An 11,991-nucleotide genomic window follows, 5' to 3' on the forward strand; every position below is an offset into this window, starting at 1 on the left:
TGTCATGGCTATGCTCGATCAGGCACAAGTGACAAGAGCTATTCAAGCCTCTGGAGACTTGTTCATTTTTTATGATGAGAGAGGTATTGTGGCTCTACTTGCTCGTTGGTGCATTCCCACTCACACTTTCATATGTAGATGGGGAGAGTTTACCATCACCTTAGAGGACGTGGTTTCCTTGTTGCATCTCCCAATCACGGGCAATCTCCCTTGGGATCTTTCAGATGAGGAAACTGCAGTTTCTAACATCTTGACAGCTGCAATGGAGGAAGTGAATAAGGCGTCTGGCAGTAAAGGTTGCTATGCTCACTGGTTAACACGCTGGTGGCCAAAAGACGAGGTTTCTGATAGTCCCATCGACGGTATGTTACCCATTTCTGCTTTTTTATGTTTATGTATGTCCAGAGACATATTTGAAGACAGTGGAAACTTTTTGAAACCCTTCGTGATTCCCTTTGATATCAATATGGCTCAAGGTGAGCAACTTCCAATAGGTAGCTTATTCTTGGTTCTTTGTATTCTAACTTAGACTCCTTGATCATAGACTCCAGTGTGTCGAGTGTTTTTATGAAGATTGAATGCGATACCAACACAATGATTCTTCAAGCTTTGATGTGGGAACATTTCAAGAATTATGCACCGATTCCACGTACTATCTTGCAAGGACCGAATGTTGATGCTCGTCACATCTTCTCTGAGAAAGATAATGCCAGGATCATGCGCTGGTCTACAAAACAGTCTCGGTCTAAAGCACGCCTCATTGATGTGTTAGATGATGAATCTGAGTTCGACTTTCGCCCTTGGGTATCAGTTCCTTCTTATGTTTCTCAGCCAACGACTTTCAATACTGGAGAGAGTATAACTTTGACGTCTGGTGCGAACCTGAATGATGGTGAGAGATCTTTCATGTTGAGCTGTACCCCTGGTCATTTGCTATCGGCCATGTACGGAGAGATTTCAGTGGAGGAATATAATATTGATAGAGCATCTCGACAAATGGGTATGGATCAGTGTGTTCCAACTTTTCGGAGGAGGAAGCCATCAGTTGAGCAGCTTAGGGCTCATTTAGACCATACTCATGTGGAAGGAAGTAGTTATTGGTTTCCTTGCTCTAAGAGATTTTCATATGTAACTCCAGGTTATGTAGACTTTTGGGATCAAAAACTTGAGCGATTGCATGATTTTGTGATGGTATGTCAGCCTCCAGTGAAAGATCCTCCTTCTGCTGAGATGATTTCTGGTCGACCAAGATAGAAGCATCTAAACGAAAATCATCTCCAGGATGTTCTCAGGTACGTTCCGTCATATAATCTTCATAAAATTACGAGAACTGTATTATAATTATGCTACCGAATTTTATCGCAGGATGGTCGTAATGTAAGACCTCGAATCCGTGTAGACTTCTCAGAAACTGAAACGGTTGTTCACGGCGGAGAAGGCAGGAACAAAAATTATAAGTTGTTACCTAATACCGTAAAGTCCCCAGTTGTTTCTTTGGTGAGTTTTCAGTATTTCCTTTGTTGTGACTTCTTCTCGCCCGCATTATTAGGATCGTAAAACCAATATTGTTATTCCGTTGTAGAAATTTACTCCATCAAGTATTGACGGTCTTCCGTTTTCTGCTGCTGGGCAAACAATTCCTGATTTGAGCGACGAAGAAGAAGTCGTAAGTATTTATGCGTATATTCAATTATGATGCTTTATAGATAAAATGCTAATTGTTGAGGATATGTCCAAGAGGATGTCGCCATGGAAGTGGAGAGCACTGGTAATGTTCAATCATCCTCCGAGAATAGAGATGAAGGAAATTCCAAAGGTTCGGAACCTAATGGAAATAATGAGCCTCTTGATGTTGACACGGGCAATCCCAACTCTTTGGACACTTCGGAGATTCTCCAAGTAAGTACATATCTTGTAACCTCTTCATATAAGTATGAAATTGCTGATTTGTGAATGAATGAATGATAATCCATGTGAGTATGCAAGTAATTTTGGCGAAATATGTCGTCAGAAAATTTCAGATTTCAGCATTTAGTAGAAACGCTGTTAAATCTTCATTTGAGGTCGGATTTTCTCATTCCGCATATGCATTTTCAAGCCCAGAAGATTTCCAAGATTTTTCAATGAAGCTTTTTGAATTATGAGCACGTTTAGGGCCCGAAAATGTCGAAATAATAAACTTCCAGGAGACCTTCAGAACTTCTTCAGATTGCATGTTTCCCAATGTTTCGACCACATCTTTCTTCTCGTTCATCGGATTGTTATGAAATTTGACACGTGGTAGAGGACAAACAATACGAAGAGAATGGTATATAGATAATTTTAAAATTACTTGTAGATTGCTCCCAGTTCGTCATTTAGTACAGGGAAGAGTACAGTTTCTCCAGACGAGCTTACCGAAAAACGTATTTTTATGACTTTCATGCTATTTGCTCGTGTCTTGAGTGTATAATGATGAACTTTGATGATGTTGTATTTCTTGTGTACTGTATTTTATAATCTCATTTGGTTTCATGCTTAAATGACTCTAACCTCATGTAATCTTCGTATTAGGTGTCAAACACCAAAGTAGAGGATATTGAAACCAATAAGGATAACTCGAGCGGCCCTGGAGTTATTGATGAAGAGATAACTATCCCTGCATTTCAAGGTCATGAGAAGATTGTTTCTTAAGTTATGAAAACCCAAATTGTTGTTGCTTCGGTGATAGAAGAAACCGAGCCACCGGTAGAGAATACCGAAGAAACTGTTGCCCTGATTGTAGAAGCTACCCCAATAACTGAGAACCGTATAGTAGTGCATGAATATCCAAGTGTAGGAGTTGATTTTGATCCTCCATTCGATGCATAATTCCCGTATCATGAACTAGTTGGTGGGTTCAGCGTTCCCATTGGATATGCAGGCTTGTACGAGAAGATATGGAAGAAATTTGGTCACATGATTATTGACAGGAACCCTGGACGTGCTTATGCCTTAACGATGCAAGTAGGTGTTATCTTGCGTGTTGTAGGTGATATATGCACTAGGGACAGAAATACTGTGACTCTAGATATACTCTTTGATTGGGAGTTTAACTTGGAGAATTCAGAAAGACTTGGCTTTAATGTAAAGTGGCTTCGTAAGCAAATGAATGCTATCAAGGACTCATGTGAGAACAACATACCCTTTCCCAATGATGTTGTGATGGAGAAAGAAGACAAGATTGCCATGATGACTAAAGAGTTGAACAAGAAGAAGGCGGCTTTGCAGGTCTTGAAGGATGCAAAGGAGCAAAAATCTTTCTTTGCTGATTTTCTTTGATTTCCTTTTCATAATCTCTTGAACTTCTGAACTTCTGAGAGATGTGAGGTTTTATTTTTGGTTTTGATTGGTTTTGGACAAGTAGATGATTGAGGATTTTCTTTGGATTTGGTAGAGATTTTCTTTAAGCATACTGAATTTTGATAAATTGTTGAATTCAAATTACTGAATGCAAGTATTGCAAACATTTTGGAGGAATTGAAATACAATGAAAGAAAATCCTAAATGCCAAATCCCAGACGTCATGAATGTTCAAACGCTGGTACCTTGAATGCCCAAAAATCTTCAAGCGTCAAATGCTTTAAGCCAATTCTCATGGATTACTGGCAAGGTCCGACCGTCTGTGTTGATTAACTTGTAGTATCCTCCATTTATGGACTTAGCGACCATAAATGGTCCTTCCCAATTGGAGTTTCTCGTAGAGTGAAGACTGCATTGAATTGCTTTGAGAACCAGGTCTCCTTCACGAAATTTGTTAGGTTTGTTCGACCGCGCCTTGAATATCTTCTGTTGATTCGGATTCCTCGTGTGATGAGATTCCGTGGTTTTGGCACACATGGACACTCGTGCAGGAAGGAGTATCCCTCGTAATGTCTGTCATGTTTAGCCACATCTTCAGCAATGAATCTTTTGATAGGATGATGAGATTGAAAAGATTCTGGACCCAACCATTGGGTGTAATATTGCTGAGGCGAGATTATCCACTCATAGCATTTTGCAATTTCTAAATTGTTTGTGGAGTGAATCCCTCGGACCAAATAAGCATATTTGAAAACTAACGATATGGACACATGAGAGGCAATAAGACTTTCCTGAGCGCGAAACATTTTGACGAAAGCGTTTGGATGTTCCTCATGCTTTTGTGTGAGTTCTGTCAAGGCTTTGACCTCCTCCAGATACTCGAGTGGTGAGATATCTTCTTTTTTTTCTTCCGAGTCAGAGCTTTCTTCAACAGAGAAATGTGTAATTGAAGGTGTTAGTGTTACCTTCCCATCATGAATCCATGTACGTCCAATAATCATATCATATCCTGGATCTTCTCGGATTATGTAAAACTTGGTTTCTGTCCAGGATGAATTCACGATCACTTTGAGAGTAATGTGGTCGTAAGCATCCCTGGGCATTCCTTCATAATCCCTGATTGATGTTGGAGCGTGGATAGATTTTTGGCGTGTGATACCAGCAGCTCTGAGAGTTTTCAGAGGGATAATGTTGATAGTCGTGCCTTCGTCGATGAGTGCTCGTTTGAACTCATTTCCCTTGAGATAGACTGTGGTAAGAAGTCCCCAGTCATACATTTCTTTGCCCATTTTTGAAGGCTCCGTGAGTGTCTCTTGAATCAGCAGACGCTGGACCGACATGATGTGGTTTAATGCATCAAACATGTCTTTCCTTTGAGATTTTGACAAGTATATCAATTCGCAGATATGCTCAATTAAGGATTGAACTGCTTCTTTGACGGGAGGTTCAGAAAGAGTGAAGGTTCTGACGGGAAGGGGATCTCTGTGTACTCCTTCAGTCCCCAAGTTGAGTTCTCCCGATTCAACCTTTTCCTTAAATATACGCTTCAAAGTTTTGCAATCACTTGTGGGATGGCTGAAAAATCTATGAAAGCGACAATAGCGAGGATTTTCCATGGATTTTTCAGTTGGTTCTTTCTTAATATATGGCAATTTGATCGCGCCGTCTTGAATCCATGCATCTAGCAGTTCGATAACTTCTTCAATGGAGCAGGGGAAATCAGGTGCTTCTGGATCTTCGGTGTGTTGAAGAGGAGCTTGCACGTTATCCTTCTTTTGCGCCTTTGAAGGGGTTGAGGAAGTATGCTTTCGTTGTGGCTCAGCTTTTCGTTTGCTCCCTTCCGCAACAACATTTGTCGAAGGTTGAAGGTTGTATTTTTTGTTGATCAAATGTCTACTGCCTCTGTTTTCTCGTGGTTCTTCAGTTTTTGTAGTCTTAGCCCTTTCTAATAGAGAAGGTGCAGTAGTTGCCGACCTCTTGGATGCTTCATGAAGTTCTGAGAAAGTCTGGAACCTGAGATTCTCCAATAAATCCCTGTAGACTGGAATCATTCCATTGATGCATAAGTCCACAAGTTGTTTCTCTGTGACATTTGGATCATGGAAATCCAACGCTTGAACTCTGAACCTTTTCACATAATCATTAGGATGTTCTTTGCTCATTTGAAACATCCTTTCGAGATCAGAGAGTGTGATTTGCTGTGAAACGAAGAAATACTTTCTGTAGAAAGCATTAATCATTTCTCCCCAATTTTTGATACTTCCTGGTGCGATGTTGTTGTACCAGGTATATGCCCTGCCTTTCAGGGACTTTGAAAATTCCTTCAGACGGACGGTATGGTTGTGCTCATGTTCACCCAGTGCTTCCAGAAATCGAGAAACGTGTTCTCGAGCATTGCCTGTTCCATCATAAAGTGTAAAGGTTGGAGAAGTGTAACCTTTTGGCAGAGGAATCCTTTGCGTAGCAGCAGGGTATGGAGTTTGGTGACGATGTACGTACGATGTTTTGTCTTTTTCGCGATCCTCCAAAAGACGTTACAGGTCTTCGCGAGTGATGAAGCTGGATGTCTCTTTTGCTGGTAGATTATCTGCATCTTTAGGAACTTCTACATCGTCTACTACGTGAATCGGAGTGACCTCAGGATCAGCGTCTGACGTTTCTTTAGCTTTTCCTTTCTCCTGAGTTTTCTCTGACATCTTGTCAGTAAGAGTCTTGAGATAGTTGAATAGTTCCTTCTGAGTAGCATCCATGTCAGTTTGATTTTTGGCAAGAGTCTCTTGCACCTTCATGGGATCACCAATGGTAGGTGGATTTTCTCTGACTTCTTCAGGAAACCGACCGAAGAGTGGATTGTTGACGGTTTCTGTGCCGCCGCTTGCAGAGGTGATCACTGGAGCGCCAGTGCTCGGAGGGGTAGTAGTGGCAGGTTGCCCCGGAGGAGTGATAGTGACGGGTTGCGCCGGAGGACTGGTAGTGGAAGGTTGCGCCGGAGGAGTGGTGTTGGAAGTACCACTAGAGCTTGCAATATTAAAACCGGGTGTTGAATCCGGGTTGCTAACTGAACCAGACCTAAGACCGACCATTTTTGTGAGAATTGAGATTGCGACCGAGAGAATGACCTCCCACTGTGGTCGCCAATCTGTAGATGGGGTAAAATGATTTGCTGGTTTTTACGAAATTGAGGAGACAACCGTGCGGAGGAGACTCCTTGAACCGAGAAAAATGTTCAACCTCATACAGATGCACTGCAAGAAGGGAGTGCTTTGAATTCGAGAGATCAATCTGTAGTACTCCAGCCTAAACCAAGACAATGGTCGTTCCGGAGTAAATTCGGTCACAAGAGAGGATGGTTCGATCTGTCGGAGAGAAGCTGAGAAATGTGTGGAATCGGTGGTAATCAAAGATTGTAGGTGTGTTGTGTATTCTGAATAAGATAAGTTCTGAATGATTGAATTTGCTCTGTTGAGAGTAATTGCTCAGATGTTGAGTTATCAATCTTTTGTTGTTTTTTTGACGTGAGATTATCATGTTTTCAATCATGATTCAGAGACTTATTTATATTGATGGAATTGTAAACACCATGATCCCATGAAGTGTGACAGTTGATGGAATCAAAGAGTGGAGAAAATGAAATCGTGTTAAAACCAGTTGCTCAACGTGCGGAGACTTGGACGATTTTCCACCCACTACTTTGTTAAATCCTTCAACTGATTGCACGACTTGCTCACATTCTTATCATGTATATGAACACACGTGTCGTAGACCACCATACCAAAACCCTAGTTAATATCCCCCATGTGACACGATTGACGTCTCGTAATTAATTAGTCAGTTGTTGACTTCATGACTTCATGGGACGATGAGTCCTTGCATTGCTGAGTCGAACATAATTTGGAAATGTTCTGAGACCCATGAATTGAACATGTTTGTTGAAACAGAGGTATGATGTATGAATGAACGTTGATAATTAACGTGAGCAAATATTGTTCATTCGATGAATTGTTGAATATTGGCAGTTGGACCATCATTCCTTAGTTTGAGCAAATATTGCTCATCTGAGCAAGTGTTGCTCGTCTGATGAATTATTGGTAATGTGACCAAAATAAAATATTAATTTGAAATACTGAACCGAGTATAACTAATAAAATACTGATCATGAGATCGTCATAAAATTATTAGCGTTCGAATCTGGAATTATGATCCTTGGACTTAGAAACCCTAACTCGATCAATTGATGACCAATTAATGGTTTATTGAAAATTAACCATGGAATGAAGGAGGGATCGGCTACATGGGCTCATGGGTCGACCATGCATCGCCCATATGCTCGAGTGAGCAAATACCAAGATCTCTTGAAGAGTTGGTGAAAGGATGATCAAATGCTGGTTTAATCATTTATTAAAATAATGCTCGTTTGAGCCTTAGGTGATAAAACCTAATTAATTGTGAAGAGGTGAGAGACCGACCAAGGGGTCATGAAACCAGCCATGGTTGGTCAAGGGATCGAATGACGATCATCCTATGAAATTCCAAAATTATTTGGAAGAGTTTTGGACCTTATACGTGCAATCGCGCAAATTAGGTCAAATCATGAAAATATATGGGACCGGATCCTTGCGGGCCAAAGAGCTAACCTTGGTCGGTCAAGGTAACATGCTCATGTCTTCAGGGTGTCCGTGTCTCAGTCCTGAGAAATTTGATATTTTCTGGCGTTGGTTTGAGCAACATTTTGAGAAAATATGACGAAATCAAGGTTTTTGCTGAAACTGAGGAAACTTCATGAGATGAAGGAAAATAATTATAAAATGAAGGAATCATGAAGTGTGGGACCGTCTGAGGCTAAGGAATGGCTGGCCATCCAATGACCACGGTCCCACGGTTCTTTTCCTTATTTTATATTATTTTTTCATGATTTTATGGAAATATCATGAAATCGAGGAGTTTGTTGAAATTAAGGAGTTTCCTTGAAGTGAAGAAGTTTCATGGGATCAAGGAAACAAAAATAACATTAATAATAATAAAATAAGGGCGTGTGGGACCGGCTTTGAGCATGGTAGGCCGGCTAGGGCCATGTCCCGTGCGTTTTCCTTAATTTTATGTATTATTTCATGATTTGAAGGAATTTTCATAATCTGAGAGAAATACCATGAGATCAAGGAATTTCATGGGATCAAGGAGATTTAAAAAATTATAATAATAAAATAAGGGGCATATGGGACCGGCTAGGGCATGATCGGCCGGCTGGGGCCCGGTCTCACGAGTTTCCCTAATTTTATATTATTTTTCATGGGTTTAAGAAAATACCATGAGATTAAGGAGTTTTCATGAGATTAGAGAAATATTAATAAAATAATGAGGAACCATGAGGTGTGGGGCCGATCAGGATCAAGACATAACCGGTTAGCTAATGAACGCGGTCCCACGATATTTTTCCCAATTTTATATTATTTCCTTGATGCGAAGGAAACACCATGAAACTGAGGAGTTCCTCTAATACGAAAGATATTTGTTCAAATGAAAGGGTTTTCATAAGATCAAGGAAAATAACAAAAATATGATAAAATATAAAATTGAGCGTGGGATTGGTCACGGCACGACCGGCCGGCCGGTGACTCAGTTCCCCAGCGCCTTGGTCAATATTTTATTATTTATTATTTTCTCTCCTATTTTGCATAGGTTCATCGTCTCGTCGTATTTTGAAATACTCGTTCGTGCGTTCAGGTGCTCGTTAGTGCATTGAATACACTTGCACCATTTGGTCGTGGCTTACTCGACAGTGTTCAGATGCGCGTGTGGTAAATATTTATTACTAACCCATGAAATTCTACTGGGAAGAACCACGAATTGAAGTAACGAAATATTACGAAAATATTGAATATTTTCCAGAGATTCAGTGGATGAATCTAATGATTTTAAGAATAATTAATTGATGGCTCTATACTAGTACGACCGTCTAGGAGCATTAATTATCCATGAATTGAGTGGTATGAGCTTGTCGAAGCGTCATATTTCTTTTATATAGTCAGGGAAAACTATTGTTACATCCTGAAGACATTATATTGCTCTATACTAGCAGGCAAGTTGTCTAGGAGTCGTATAATCTTGTGATTCTATATAGAAGAGATTACTGAAATTGCTCAGTATTCATGATATATGTTGTTGCCTCAGCTGAGAGACTACATATCTACATATACTTTGAGAGACAATATTCTCAGTCAGAGATTTGATGAGAGATATGAATCTCAATACTCGTCTGATTGCTGGATCAAAAATTCGTACAATTATGGGTTTACGATTTTATCCCTTGTCAAAAATCCACCATCTACACTTTGGGACGGTGTCCTCCTCTACTTCCTTTTCGATGTCGTTATTAACCACTTGTTGTTGATATTGTTGTGGTTCTTCAGTTTGCCTCCCACTTCTTAGAGTTACTGAATTAACATGCTCTCTTGGGTTCACAAAAGGTTGTGATGGCAACTTTGTCGAAGCTTGTGCTTTCATTTGATTCATCTCTGTCGCCAATTGCCCCATTTGAGTTTGTAGATCTCTAATAACATTATCAGTTTTTAACTGATTTTGTTCGGCTTTCTGTTGACTTTGTTGGAACATAGATGAAAGACCTTGCATCATGGTAATCATCTTCTCAGAGGCATCCTCCTTTGGAGATTGTGGTTGCGGTTGTGGTTGGAATTGTTGTTGGAAACCACCTTGCCTCGCATAAGGATTAGGAGCTGCAGCTTGCTTGTTTGCATAACTAAAATTATGATGATCTTTCCAACCCAGATTATAAGTGTTAGAATATGGATCATACCTTGGCCTTGGATTATGAAATAGAGAATTAACCTCGGCTTCTTCTTCATATGGTGGATCTATTACAGAAGCTATACGATGAATCGCCTTCTCAATTGTAATTAACTGGTGCTCTGTATTCGGAGACTCCCCCATCTCGCTAACCCTTTTGACATTTGAGTCATGTCTTGTATAAAACTGTTATGCATTTGAGGCCATACTCTCAATCAGACTAGTTGCTTGCGAGATTTTTTTCTCAGTGAGTGAACCACCGGCTGCTGCATCAATCAAATTCCTATGTTCTGGTAGTAATCCTTCGTAGAAGTATTGAATGATAAGTGTTGAGGATATATTGTGGTGAAGGAAACTCGCCAGTAACCTCTTGTATCTCTCCCAGTATTCATAAAGAGATTTCCCAGTAATCTGTAAAATACCACTAATCTCTTTACGAGCAGCGGCCGCCTTAGAAGCAGGAAAGTACTTCTCCAGAAATGACTTTTTCATCTGAATCCATGTTGTAACACTCCCTTAAGGAAGATAATACAACCATTATTCTTCTAAGTCTTGTAAGGAGAATGAAAAGGCTTGTAACAAAGTTGTATCCCTATCTTCTTCAGTACTTTGCCTAAGACTTGTCATCTTGTGTTGAAATACTTGAAGATGATGGTTCGGATCTTCACCAGGATGTCCCTTGAACTTCGGAAGATGATGAAGTAGATTCGGCTTCAGCTCCACTGAGTTAGTGATTGTAATGCACAGTGGTTGCAAATCTAAGCATGGAGATGTCAATTCTCCTAACTTCCTCTCCAGAGGTGGAGGTGGTGGATTAGTGCCTCCGACCATCTCTGTTGTAGACGATTCTGGTTGCAACTTCTTACTTGCTTGAAGTACCGTTCCTTTACGAGTTTGAATTCCGCACTTCTCGTAATTCCAATCCTTCGATGCCAGAGATTAAGTACCTAAAACAAAAATATAGAAAACAAAGTTAAAAAACTAAAAAATAATAATAATCCAAAAACGAAATAAAACTAAAAGAAACAACTAAAGCTACCGACTGCTCCCCGGCAGCGGCGCCTAAAATTTGATGCGTGTCGTGAGTGCAATCAAATTAAATCACTTATTTCCACACAATTAACTGGTAATATAATGGAAGCAAGGATCGTTCCCACGAAGAGCAGGGATTTTAATTGTCAAAAAGATCACAATTGGGGGGTTTTGTTTTTAGATTGTAAAAAAGTAAATAAAGCAATTGAACATTGAGTTGCAAGCAATAGGGAGATATATGATCAGGGAATCCTTCTTCGTTACTAAATAATCATCAAAGTAGCATATTCATCTATTCTTTATCATTCACAGATTATTATCAACCGTAGGAAAGTAGCTAGCGTAGTGCTATCCTCAAAATTCCTTAAGTCACTGGACACTGAAGCGCTCGAGTGCCAGATTCTATTCTATAAACCACCTAGAAGTAACGCACTCTATGTGTAATTTGGTCGAATGTTTTATATTTTTGAATTTAGGTCAATCCTAGTAGTTAAACTCTTAGCGCAAGGCTCACTTTCTAGTGTTGTTTCTACTTGCGATTGCTCCACAGAATCCCACTGCAAGGTTTCACAATTTCTGCTCGTGAAGAGAATTATTCAACAATTACGGATATCTTAATTCTCTACTAGCATTAGGTTAACTAATAAACTAGTTCAGTTGGCCACCTAAAAAATTTATCAATCAAACATAAAATTAACTATTGTAAAAAAAAAAAAAAAATCGTGTGAAGAGTTAAAATAGATTTATATGCTAAATTGAATCATATATTAGAATTTAGAATTCATCCCCAATCACTAAGAAGTTTAGCTACTCATGGGATTAGTGAAATCCATGAGA

Source organism: Papaver somniferum, chromosome 9 (genome assembly GCF_003573695.1).
Source record: "Papaver somniferum cultivar HN1 chromosome 9, ASM357369v1, whole genome shotgun sequence".
Lineage (NCBI taxonomy): Eukaryota > Viridiplantae > Streptophyta > Magnoliopsida > Ranunculales > Papaveraceae > Papaver > Papaver somniferum.